This window comes from Hippopotamus amphibius, chromosome 5 (genome assembly GCF_030028045.1).
Source record: "Hippopotamus amphibius kiboko isolate mHipAmp2 chromosome 5, mHipAmp2.hap2, whole genome shotgun sequence".
NCBI lineage: Eukaryota > Metazoa > Chordata > Mammalia > Artiodactyla > Hippopotamidae > Hippopotamus > Hippopotamus amphibius.
Genome location: NC_080190.1, coordinates 100,752,879 through 100,766,392, shown reverse-complemented (window position 1 = coordinate 100,766,392; position 13,514 = coordinate 100,752,879). Strand labels below are relative to the sequence as shown.

The 13,514-nt window shown below is 39.4% G+C and overlaps 1 non-coding gene across 1 annotated transcript; it reads right to left on the bottom strand.

Annotated features, from left to right (window-relative positions):
- Positions 1-3,833: 3,833 nt before the first annotated feature.
- Positions 3,834-3,936, bottom strand: LOC130854648 (U6 spliceosomal RNA). Its single transcript, XR_009054097.1, has one exon. It is a non-coding gene; the product is annotated as a U6 spliceosomal RNA (small nuclear RNA).
- Between the last annotated feature and the right edge of the window lie 9,578 nt (positions 3,937-13,514).

Below are 13,514 nucleotides of genomic sequence, written 5' to 3'. Positions count from 1 at the left end.
CTATTGATTCTCTCATCTCTAAAAGGAAATGATCAGTGAGGCAAATATCATTATAAGCAGAATTGTGACTTCTGACAATAGGGAAAGGAGAGCCCTAATATCTTCGGTTTTTTCATAAACTCACAATGCGCCAGGTTTTATAACAGCACTTGGTCTTATAGTACGGGACTCAAGAATGTCATGGGTTGGGGAGCACTAGAGAGTTCTCAGAGAGAAGACTAAGTGCAAAATAATTAGTCTTTTCAACCATGCCTTCAATCCAGTGAAAAGTATTTACTTGTTTTTGAACAAATATTTATTGAATAGCTTAGTACTGGTAACCAGTAGGTGAAGTCAAAGTGAGTAAAATTTCTTACTAGCCTCAAAGAGCTTATGATCTAATATGAAAAAGGAGACAGTATATGATGCTAAAGCAAAGAAGGAATGAGCAAGGTGAGGCAGCCTTTTGTGTTTAGAGTGAGACTGTACCTTATGCCTTCAGTCATCTGTGGTCGAGACTACAGAAGGGACCCTGAACACTGCTTCTGGCGAGATGCTCCTCCCTCCGTGCCCTCCAGGTTTTGTTGCTCACTGCCGCAGTCCTATGACCACCAGGACGGATCCTGCCATCCTCACAAGAAGCTGGGTCCTGATCCCTTATTCTAATCTCCATGTGGCTCCTCTGTGCAACCCCTATTCTGACCACACCCTACTTCTCTCCCACTCCCCAACCACTTTCATTCTGCCCTTGGCAACTGAGTCATTCATCAGCAAAATCCTTATATCAGTGCATTTTCTGAACAATCCCTTCATGTTTCTATTCTAATTAAAACCTGGCTCTCTTGAAGAAACTTACTTCCTCTGCAGCCCTCTCAAAGTCGTTATTTTCCTGATCCACCACTGGGCTTGGAAGCGGGTTAAGTGTCCCTCTATGTCCTCCTTTCTGCATTCAGATAAACTTTTCCTATTTTTTTTAGTATTTATTTTTTTATTTATTGGATGCATTGGGTCTTCGTTGCTGCATGTGGTCTTTCTCTAGTTGTGGTGAGTGGGGGCTACTCTTCATTGTGGTATGTGGGCTTCTCATTGTGGCAGCTTCTCTTGGTGCTGAGCATGGGCTCTAGGCGCATGGGCTTCAGTTGTTGTGGCACATGGGCTCAATAGTTGTGGCTCACGGGCTCTAGAGTGCAGGCTTAGGAGTTGTGGCACATGGGCTTAGTTGCTTCACAGCATGTGGAATCTTCCTGGACCAGGTATCGAACCCGTGTGGCCTGCATTGGCAGGCGGATTCTTAACCACTGCGCTACCAGGGAAGTCCCAACCTTTCCCTATTCTTTAAAACAACCAGCTCTGAATATCATATCCTTAGACTAGACCATGCTCTGTCCCTCATCCAATAATCTTATTCTCCCTCTTACCTCAGCCCTCACTCCTGAAGTCATATGGTAGACCTTATCATTATTGATTACAAACCCCTCCCTAATCTCAGTTTCAAGTATCCCATTTTCCAATAACAACCCATTTTCCAGCTTACTCCCTCTAGTACTAAAATTCCAACAAATCATTCCCCATCAGTACCTTTGAACCATTAAATCTTCCAAGTGTTCAATGGCTTTCATGGTGGGACCCCCTCCTGCTTCTTTTCCGGACTTCTTCCCTGCTAGTCTTTGCCTTGGCCATTATGCTCCAACAATGTGGACTTTCTTGCTCTTATTTGAGTATGCCTGGCATCCTCCTAGCTCAAGGCTTTTGCACCTTCCTGAAGAACCTTCCCTGGTCACTTGTGAGCCTTGCTCTCTCACCTCTTTCAAGTCTCCATTCCAGTATCAGCCAGTGAGTCCTTTGCCTTTAAAATTGCACCTCTTTCCTCAGGACATTCTATCCCTCTTCCCTGTTTAGGGTTTTGCTTTTTGGTTTTTGTTTTTTTTTTAATTTTTATTTTATATTGGCGTATAGTTGATTTATAATATTGTGTTAGTTTCAGGTGTACAGAAAAGTGATTCAGTTATACATATACGTACTTCCATTCTTTTACAGATTCTTTTCCCATATAGGTTATTACAGAATATTGAGTTGAGTTCCCTGTGTTATACAGTAGGTCTATGTTGATTATCTATTTTATATATAGTAGTGTATATATATTAATCCCAAATTCCTAATTTATCCCTCCTCCCCCCACCTTTCCCGTTTGGTAACCGTATATTTATTTTCAAAGTCTGTGAGTCTGTTTTTGTTTTGTAAGTAAGTTCATTTGTATCATTTTTTTTAGATTACCCATATAAGTGATATACAGTCTTTCTCTGTCTGACTTAACTTTGTGTGATAATCTTTAGTTGCAACCATGTTACTGCAAGTGGTTTGATGAAATGGTTTCACTTTTTTTATAACTGAGTAATATTCCATTGTATATATGTACCATATCTTCTTCATCCACTCCTCTGTCAATGGACATTTAGGTTGCTTCCATGTCCCAGCTATTGTAAACAGTACTGCAATGAGCATTGGTGTGCATGTATCTTTTCAAATTGTGGTTTTCTCTGGATATATGCCCTGGGGTGGGACTGCTGGATCATATGGTAGAACGATTTTTAGTTTCTTAAGGAACCTCCATACTGTTCTCCATAGTGACTGTACCAATTTACATTCCCACCAACAGTGTAGCAGGGATGTTTCCCTTTTCTCCACACCCTCTCCAGCTTTTATTGTAGGCTTCTTGATGATGGCCATTCTGACTGGTGTGAGATGGTAACTCTTTGTAGGTTTGATTTGCATTTCTCTAATAATTAGTGATATTGAGCATCTTTTCACGTGCCTCTAGGCCATCTGTATGTTTTCCTTGGAGAAATATCTATTCAGATCTTTGACACATTTCTTGATTTTTTTTTTTTTTTTGGAGGGGGGCGTGATATTGAACTGCAAGAGCTGTTTGTATATTTTGGAGATTAATCCCTTGTCAGCCACATCATTTGCAAATATTTTCTCCCATTCTGTGGGTTGTCTTTTCATTTTGTTTAATGGTTTCCTTTGCTTTGCAAAAGTTTTTAAGTTTAATTAGGTTCCATTGGTTTACTTTTGTTTTTATTTTCATTACTGGATCCAAAAAAGATGTTGCTGTGATTTATGTCAAAGAGTGTTCTGCCTATGTTTTCCTCTAAGAATTTTATAGTATCTGGTCTTTTTTTTTTTTTAATAATTATGTTTATTTTATTTTATTATTATCTTTTTTATTTATTATTTTTTGAGGGGTACACCAAGTTCAATCATCTGTTTTTATACACATATCCCTGTATTCCCTCCCTCCCTCAACTCCCCCCCACCCTCCCTCGAGTCCCGCCCACCCTCCCCGTCCCAGTCCTCTAAGGCATCTTCCATCCTTGAGTTGGACTCCCTTTGTTATACAACAACTTCCCACTGGCTACCTATTTTACAGTTGGTACTATATATATGTCTGTGCTACTCTTTTGCTTCGTCTCAGTTTCCCCTTCACCCCCCGCCCCCCCCAAACCTCGAGTTCTCCAGTCCATTCTCTGCATCTGCGTCCTTGTTCTTGTCACTGAGTTCATCAGTACCATTTTTAGATTCCGTATATGTGAGTTAGCATACAATATTTGTCTTTCTCTTTCTGACTTACTTCACTCTGTATGACAGACTCTAGGTCTATCCACCTCATTACATATAGCTCCATCTCATCCCTTTTTATAGCTGAGTAATATTCCATTGTATATATATGCCACATCTTCTTTATCCATTCATTTGTTGATGGGCATTTAGGTTGCTTCCATGTCCTGGCTATTGTAAATAGTGCTGCAATAAACATTATGGTACATGTTTCTTTTGGGATTATGGTTTTCTTTAAAAATATGGAACGCTTCACGAATTTGCGTGTCATCCTTGCACAGGAGCCATGCTAATCTTCTCTGTATCATTCCAATTTTAGTATATGTGCTGCCGAAGCAAGCAGTATCTGGTCTTATATTTAGGTCTTTAATCCATTTTGAGTTTATTTTTGTGTATAGTGTTAGAGAATGTTCAAATTTCATTCTTTTACATGTAGCTGTCCAGTTTTCCCAGCACCACTTATTGAAGAGTCTGTCTTTTTTCCATTGTATATCTTATCTCTTTTATCACAGATTAATTGACCACAGGTGCATGGGTTTATCTCTGGGCTTTCTATCCTGTTCCACTGATCTATATTTCTGTTTTTTGCCAGTACCATACTGTTTTGATGGCTGTAGCTTTGCAGTATAGTCTGAAGTCAGGGAGCCTGATTCCTTCAGCTCTGTTTTTCTTTCTCAGGATTGCTTTGGCTCTTCATGGTCTTTTGTGTTTCCGTACAAATTGTAAAATTTTTTGCTCTAGTTTTGTGAAAAATGCCATTGGTAATTTGATAGGGATTGCACTGAATCTGTAGAGTGCCTTGGGTAGTACAGTCATTTTGACAATATTGATTCTTCCAATCCAAAAACATCTATCTGTGTCATCTTCAGTTTCTTTCATCAGCATCTTATAGTTTTCAGAGTACAAGTCTTTGATTCCTTAGGAAGGTTTATTCCTAGGTATGTTATTTCCCTGTCTGGATTTTATTTATTTTATTGTCCTTTTCACCCACTGGCATGTCAGTTTTAAGAAATCAGGGATTTTTGTTTATTTTGTTCATTGTATGGAAGAGAACTTGTCATTAAGTAGGCCCTCCCTAATAGACACCGAAAGAATGAATGAATAAGGTATGTATTAGAGCACATGCAAGGACAGAAGTTAATTTATATGAGAAAATATTGAAGCTTAGAGTGGGGAGATTTTCTTCAAAATGTGGGGAGGAATTACAACAGTGGGGAGATCTGGGAGATCTTCATGGGTGGTTTGGCATTTCTTCTGGGATTTGATGGTTACATAGGGTTTTATAATGTAAAGATGAGGCTCTACACAAAGAAACAGACATTGTCCATGGCTTGAAGTCAGAAAGGAGGATGAGTTGGGAACCTTATTGGTACAGGAAAATGAATATGTGCTTGTAATAACCCTTTTATTTCATAAGTGAATCTCTACTCACTTTTACAAATGGCATATCAAAATTACAACTGTAATAATCTTTCACATCCCTGTTTTAGTGAAATCTGTGGTTAGTCCATTTCTGGACAAGCTAAATCTGAAAGTTTCCTATCAAATTTGAAATATAAATATGGTCCTAACATGGCAGACTTGACCATCATTTTGCTCCATGAAATCTCAGGAAATGTACTTATTTATTTGAAAATGTCCTTCTTCAGGCGGAAGCTACTTTTGTCAAGCTTGTCCATCATCTTCATGTTTGAAAAACAATGTGGTATCTTTGTTCTTGGGCTCTGCCATCACTCATACATCTGCTGATGTGATCCTGAACGCAGGATTTTGTTTTGTGTTTTGTAAAATGGCAGCATGGAGTAGGAATCTCTAAATTTCTTTTCAAGTCTGAGGTTTTGGAATAAACAACAGAACTTGATTTATTTAAAGCTGGGTGGAAGAAACTACATCATGGGCCTGTTTAATAACCATTAGCAGGCACTGTGTACTGAATTCGTATTACGTAGGAGTCCCAGCACAGAAGGTCCTCGTAAATCAGTAGCAGAATCTTTGCATGTAGTGGGCGGAGATGGCAAGAGGAGCAAAGGGACAGTAAAAGGGGCTGTGACCTTTCAGGAATACTTTTCTTTCCTCATCTGAGGGAGTTATTGTCTAGAAATGTCAAGTTATATTGCTTCATGATGCACATTTATTTGACCTTTGCACTGTCACTTCTACTCACAAAAGTTATAGTGGGAAAAATACAGCCAGTCATAAAAACTCATAGAGGAAAGCATCAATTTTTACTACAGTGTATGGGTAAGGTGCTTAAAACATGAATTTCAAGTATCTTTGGTCTGATTAGACATAATAAATTCCAGGATAGCATAATGATTAATATCCTCTGAAGATTTTTAAAAATTCCTCCTAGGTAGGTAAAAGAATTATTGTAAGTATAGATTAGGTCCAAATTACAGAAAGTACAGACCCTTCTCTCGTTAGTGTTCAATGTGGCATTTTTTTCATCTAATGCATAACTAAAATGAAACATAGTCTTTTATATTTTATTTTAGGGTTAGTTAATACCAGTTAAGCCAAGATGGTTCCTAGACTGTGGAGAGGGGCCAAGTTACTCCTTTTCTGTGGGTGTACTTAGAGCTTTTGGCACATTTTAACACAACATTTGGTATTGTTGTACACTTTAAAAATAATTTGAAGTTCAAAGTTCTCTTTCTCTTTTAGATAAAGAAAGGTTTTATTTATTTTTGACGTGATCTGTATGTAGGGTTGGCAGATTTAGCAAACAAAAATACAGCACATCAAGTTAAATTTGAATTTCAGATAAACAAAGAATTTTTTTTTAGTATAGATATGTCCTAAATATGGCATGGAACATACCTATACTAAAAAAATTATTCGTTAACTAGGTGTCCTGTATTTTTTCTGGCAATCTACCTGGAAGATAGATTGTAAAAATGGCCCAAATCCTTCCCCTCTCTGTATCTACCACTTTTGCAGTGTGACTTTGCAGTTGTCCTATCAAGAGGTGGATTTTATTTCCCCATCCCTTGTATGTAGGCTGGTCTTGTGACTTGGCTAGTAGAATTTGGCAGGAGTAACTATGTGCCAATTCTGGGGCTAGGTCTCAAGAGCTTGCTCACTTCTGCTCGCTCTCTCTTGGAACCCTGTTCAGCCTCCAGGCCCAGGCTAGCCTTTTGGAGGATGGGCAACCACATGAATTAGAGACAAACTATCCCATCTCAGACTTCCTAAATCAGCACACCATCCCCAACCCCAGCCAATCCAGCAGCTGATTATAGAGCATGAATTAGCTCAGCTAAGACCACAAGAAACACCAGCTGAGCCTAGCCCAAATTGGCAACTCACAGAATCATGATTGTTATTTTAAGTCCTGAAGTTTTAGTTAGCAAAAGCAAATTGAAACAGTCGAACAATGCAAAGCAGGGCTGGGAATTTGTTTAAGACTAGAGAACAGCTCATAGGTTGTGCTGAGTTTTGAGGACCACAGATGAAAGTAATATAACAGGTAATTTTTGTAATCAGCTTTGAGCAAATCACACTTGGGGTGACTGCAAGGAATCAGAGGAAATTGCTTGTTGAATAAACACGGGCTCAGAAAAAAAATTCACTTCTGTAAAGAGACATTGTTTTGCTTCTTTAACCATTTAATGTTTATAAAGTGTAGAACGTCTACTGAGTGGTCCCCTACTTTCTAGTTCCTTCTCTGCAGATCTTTTCAAGATACTTTCCTTTGAACTAGCTTACTTGGTGTTACACCTTTGGTGACTCATTATTGAGGTGAGATCCAGGTGGGGGTGGGGGCAGAGCTGCATCATCAGCCAGTTAGTCAACAGCTAATTGTTGACTGGTCAAATGATTAATGAACATGGGCTTTCAAGGGTCCAGAGACGAGAGAGAGGTGGCTTAGCAGTACTTAGTAGGAGAAGAAAGAAGAAATGGGGGAAAGCGCAGTCTTTATCTCTGGGGACCCCTGCACATCTGGGTTTTGACTCTTGGTCAAGAAGAGGGGGGTGGGATTTATGAGGTGGTGTTTAAAATGCTGAACTCTGCTGGTGACCCGCAGAATCAGGCTTCACTGAGGGTTTTCTAGTGGCCTAACTTGTTAGTCAGCCTGCCTTCTATATGTAGCTCCAGGGGTATAATACCCCCACTGGGAACCTCAGCTTTGAACTCCTCTGAAGCTTAGATTCCTTACATAGACATGTGTAGTTCAGTCCTGAAACAGAATGTGATCACATCCTTATGTGACTAAGGACACTGGGAGCTTGCTCATGGGATGTTAGACTGCTCAGTGCTTACCTGGGCTCTTTTTCTCTTTCTCCCTTGTATTGATTACCTTTAAATAAAATCTCTATGGAGTATGAGTATGCTCTGTGGAGTGTGGTTGAGCCCTTTCCAATACCCTAACTTAGGAAATCTTTGCACTCACAATGACCCAAATTAATGATTACCATGTCTCATTTTCCTCATCTGGAAAAGGATGAAGATGATAAAAATAATAACTACCTCATAAGGTTGTTAAGATTAAATGAGTTAATAAAGGCACAGTGCACAGAATATTTGACACATATAAATGCTATAAATAATATAAATGCTATATTATTATTTTCAGCCTATCTGAAAACAGCATGGAGGACTGACTTTTGCCTCAACATTTTCCCCCCTATATTTGTGTGTATGGTAATTGTTTCCTGTCCACCCACCTCTTATTAAGCAAAATCATGTTTTAAAATAGTTGGTTCTTAATTGTTCATATTAATGGGTCCCCTTGCTGTGGGACACAAAATCATTAAAAATTAATTTATTGTTTCTCTGCAGTTCAACATTAGAAATTTTATTGGTCACATTCAAACGCCCTTGTGTGTGTTCAGAGAATAGTACTAGGGTAATTGTTTTGCTTTCTTAACGATATTTGATTTACACTAATGCTAGATTTAGTTTGCACTCCCTGGAGAGCACACTTTTTAGGCATGGAGATGGGTTGGAGGAACGAGGTCCTGCAGGGAAGGATGTCGGTGCTAACTCACTCCATGCGAGTGCAAGCCCGGGCTACAGCATGAATGCAGATAGCTGGCAGGAGACAGCAGCTTGGGGAGTTTGGGGACAAGCTTGGGTGGGTGTTCTGCACAATAGCATTTGGAAGACTTTGTCAACAGACTTGAGACTTGGTGTTACTTGAAATGGAGTATAGAATACTGGAAGATCAACCCTGCCTTTTGAGAGGATCTGGGTGAGGAAGAGAAAGCTTGAGTGATCACTTCCTGAGAACTTATAAATCCTCAGCTGAAAAAAGCTAGGAGAGTGTAGAGCAATGAGACCAGGAGGACTCCATGCTTTGCAAAACCAGATTATTTCCGCAGAAATCTTAGCAGTAACAGTGAGGCCTGGCAGAGTGATAAAGGCAGACTCAAGGAGGCTAGGGCTGGCTCCAGCACTGGACAGAGGAATACCATATTTAATTTGGAGATTCCATTCACTCAGCTACCTTTTATTGAACACACAGTCATGCTATTCTGGGGAGAGGCAGGGAATCCTACTTTATAAAAAAATTTTGGTTTTTAATCAGAAAATATTTTTGAAATTCATAGGGGAAAATATCTCCCCCATCCATGTTTTACCATATTCCCACCCTCCCCCTCACATATTTCACATCTTTAAGAAAAGTATGGAATTAATGTTACCAAGAGTGGGTTGTGGGCCTGGGGTCTGTTAGGAACAAGGAGATGATAATACCCTGGGGTTTTATGAAGAATGAATGAATGTATTAAGATTTGTCGAGAGAAGTGTGGTCAACATCTATGGAGGTTGCAAATTCAGATTTCTTCCCCATAGCTAAGTTGCTGGCAACTCTGTTCAGCACATACCTAACAAATCAGCTGATACAATTTAAGCCTTGCCCTCAATTCATTCACTCACAGCTGTTCCCCAGGTATAATTATTTTACACCTCCACGAACCTGTTATCACTGCCTCTTGAATCTCCACAATGCATTCCTCATTTTTGTTTCCTGCTTCTCCAACCAAGAGCTATTTCCTGCCATAGTTCATGAAGCTAAGTGCACTAGTCTGCTGGGGCTGCCATACAGAATGTCACAGAAATGGTATTTAACAACAGAAATTTCTTTTCTCACGGTTCTGGAGACTCAAAGTCCAAGATCAGGATGCCCAAACTTTTGGTTTCTCCTAAGGCTTCTCTCCTTGGCTTGCAGCTTCTTACTGTGTCTTTTTTTTTTTCTTTTCTTTTTTTCTGGCCATATAGTGCTGTATGTGGTAACTTAGTTCCCCAACCAGGTATTCAACCCCCTTCAGTGGACACAAGGAATCCTAACCACTGGACCACTAGGGAATTCCCTCATTGTGTCTTCACATGGCTTTTTTTCTGTGCATGAGCACCCCTGGTATCTCTGCCTCTTCTTATAAAAACAAGGACACCGGTGCTATTGGATTAGGACGGCAACTTTATGACCGCATTTAACCTTAATTACCTCCTAACGGCCCTATCGCCAAATATGATCACGTTAGTGTTTAGGGCTTCGACCTGTGAATTTCAAGAGGATGCAATTCAGTCCCTAACACTAAGCATGCTTAGTAGTCTCTGCTGGGATCAGTCAGAGACCTGCCCATATACAGAAGAAAAGCCTCACTGGCAGGTCAAACCCCAGAGGGAAGATGAAGTAGTGGCTCTGTCTACAGTGGGTGCATGTGTGGCTCAATGTAACAGAGGCTGAAGGAAAGACCCTTGGTAGGTGGGGTCTCATTTTTCCATTGGCCTATTTCTAGACTCAACACTGAACTCAAGTGCATAGAACTGAGTTAATCATGCTTCTCAGTTCATGGCACATTATCCTCATTGTTTGAGGCTCTTGATTTATTATTTTTTTCTCACATCATCTATTCCTATTACCACTTCCAAATTCCTTTCTCCCCATAGCCACCATCTCTAATGCATTTAACATAGTTCCTTACACATGTATATACTTTTGAAAGACATAGTGTTTGCGCATGTTCTAAATTGGGAACCTATAAACACTGCTTTTGCTAATCAACAAAAAGACAGTGCTGAGAAACTTTGTTCTCTAAAATCATAGAATGTTAGAAACTTTTCTATTTGAAATCTTATCAGTCAGACTGAAACATTCCACGTTTGCCTGGAGAATCTGAGTCATTCTGACATGAGAAGCAGCTAGGTATACAGCTTCAGATAAGTGATTTCTGGACACAACAGTCTGTTTATCTTAACTGAGTAGTTTCCAAGAAAATAAGACTCCGAGTCTGCTTTTTGGTCCGGGACTGATGTTAACCCCTTTACATTACAGTCTTGCTTTGATCTCGGCCTCTGAAAACATCACTTCATTTTAACTCTACCTAACCTCTACCTTTCCCTAGTATCCTATCATAACTTGTCCTTTCCTGTGTTTGGTGGGACACTCACATTTCCTCTGGTGAATGGTCTCCCTTGTTGCTGCAGGCTAATAAACTTGGCTTTGTTGGGCTACAGATTTGTCCCGGATAGTCTTGATCAGATAGGGTTTATAAAAATATGCACGCATGGTATGACTAAAGATCTCATTGTTTTTTCTTACTTAAAAAAATCCACACTAGTTTTTAAAAGAGATCTATGCATGTTGTTCTGTGTAAATCTAATTCATTATTTCTAATGACTAAATAGAATTTCATCTTAAAAACATATCCATATGCCACATGCCATATTTTTTTTATCCATCCATACACCTAGTGTAGACACCCCAGTTGCCTTCAGTTCTTTGTACTAAAACCAATGCATTTCCTCTTGCATTTTCTTTTTTTTTCTTTTCTTTTTTTTTTTCTTTTTATTTTTTTATTTTTTTTTGGGGGGGGGGTACACCAGGTTCAATCAACTGTTTTTATACACATATCCCCATATTCCCTCCCTTCCTTGACGCCCCCCCCTCGAGTCCCCCCCACCCTCCCTGCCCCAGTCCTCTAAGGCATCTTCCATCCTCGAGTTGGACTCCCTTTGCTATACAACAACTTCCCACTGACTATTTTACAGTTGGTAGTATATATATGTCTGTGCTACTCTCTCGCTTCTTCTCAGTTTCCCCTTCACCCCCCGCCCCCCCCATACCTCGAGTTCTCCAGTCCATTCTCTGTATCTGCTTCCTTGTTCTTGTCACTGAGTTCATCAGTACCATTTTTAGATTCCGTATATGTGAGTTAGCATACAATATTTGTCCTTCTCTTTCTGACTTACTTCACTCTGTATGACAGATTGTAGTTCTATCCACCTCATTACATATAGCTCCATCTCATCCCTTTTTATAGCTGAGTAATATTCCATTGTATATATATGCCACATCTTCTGTATCCATTCATTTGTTGATGGGCATTTAGGTTGCTTCCATGTCCTGGCTATTGTAAAGAGTGCTGCAATAAACATTATGGTACAAGTTTCTTTTGGGATTATGGATTTCTTTGGGTATATGCCCAGGAGTGGGATTACTGGATCATATGGTAGTTCTATTTGTAGTTTTTTAAGGAACCTCCAAATTGTTTTCCATAGTGGCTGTACCAACTTACCGTCCCACCAACAGTGCAGGAGAGTTCCCTTTTCTCCACACCCTCTCCAACATTTGTTGTTTCCAGACTTTGTGATGATGGCCATTCTGATTGGTGTGAGGTGATACCTCATTGTGGCTTTGACTTGCATTTCTCTGATGATGAGTGATGTTGAGCATCTTTTCATGTGTTTGTTGGCCATCTGTATGTCTTCTTTGGAGAAATGTCTATTTAAGTCTTCTGCCCATTTGTGGATTGGGTTATTTGCTTTTCTGGTATGAAGCTGCATGAGCTGCTTGTATATTTTGGAGGTTAATCCTTTGTCCATTGTTTCATAGGCAATTATTTTTTCCCATTCTGAGGGTTGCCTTTTAGTCTTGTTTATGGTTTCTTTTGCTGTGCAAAAGCTTTTAAGCTTCATGAGGTCCCATTCGTTTATTCTTGATTTTATTTCCATGATTCTAGGAGGTGGGTCAAAAAGGATGTTGCTTTGATGTATGTCAAAGAGTGTTCTGCCTAGGTTTTCCTCTAGGAGTTTTATAGTGTCTGGCCTTACATGTAGGTCTTTAATCCATTTGGAGTTTATTTTTGTGTATGGTGTTAGGAAGTGTTCTAATTTCATTCTTTTACATGTTGCTGTCCAATTTTCCCAGCACCACTTATTGAAGAGGCTGTCTTTTTTCCATTGTATACTCGTGCCTCCTTTGTCAAAGATAAGGTGCCCATATGTGTTTGGGCTTACTTCTGAGTTCTCTATTCTATTCCATTGATCTTCCTTTCTATTTTTGTGCCAGTACCATACTGTCTTGATCACTATGGCCTTGTAGTATAGTTTGAAGTCAGGAAGCCTGATTCTACCAACTCCATTTTTCCTTCTCAAGATTGCTTTGGCTATTCGGGGTCTTTTGTGTTTCCATACAAATCGTAAGCTTTCTTGCTCTAGTTCTGTGAAAAATGCCATTGGTAATTTCATTGGGATTGCATTGAATCTGTAAATTGCTTTGGGTAGTACAGTCATTTTCACGATGTTGATTCTTCCAATCCAGGAACATGGTATGTCCCTCCATCTGTTTGTGTCGTCTTTGATTTCTTTCATGAATGTCTTAAAGTTTTCTGCATACAGATCTTTTGCCTCCTTAGGCAGGTTTATTCCTAGGTATTTGATTCTTTTTGTTGCAATGGTGAATGGGAGAGTTTCCTTAATTTCTCTTTCTGCTCTTCCATTGTTAGTGTATAGGAATGCAAGAGATTTCTGTGCATTAATTTTGTATCCTGCTACTTTACTAAACTCATCAATGAGTGCTAGCAGTTTTCTGGTAGAGTCTTTAGGGTTTTCTATATATAATATCATGTCATCTGCAAAGAGTGACAATTTTACTTCTTCTTTTCCAATTTGGATTCCTTTAATTTCTTTTT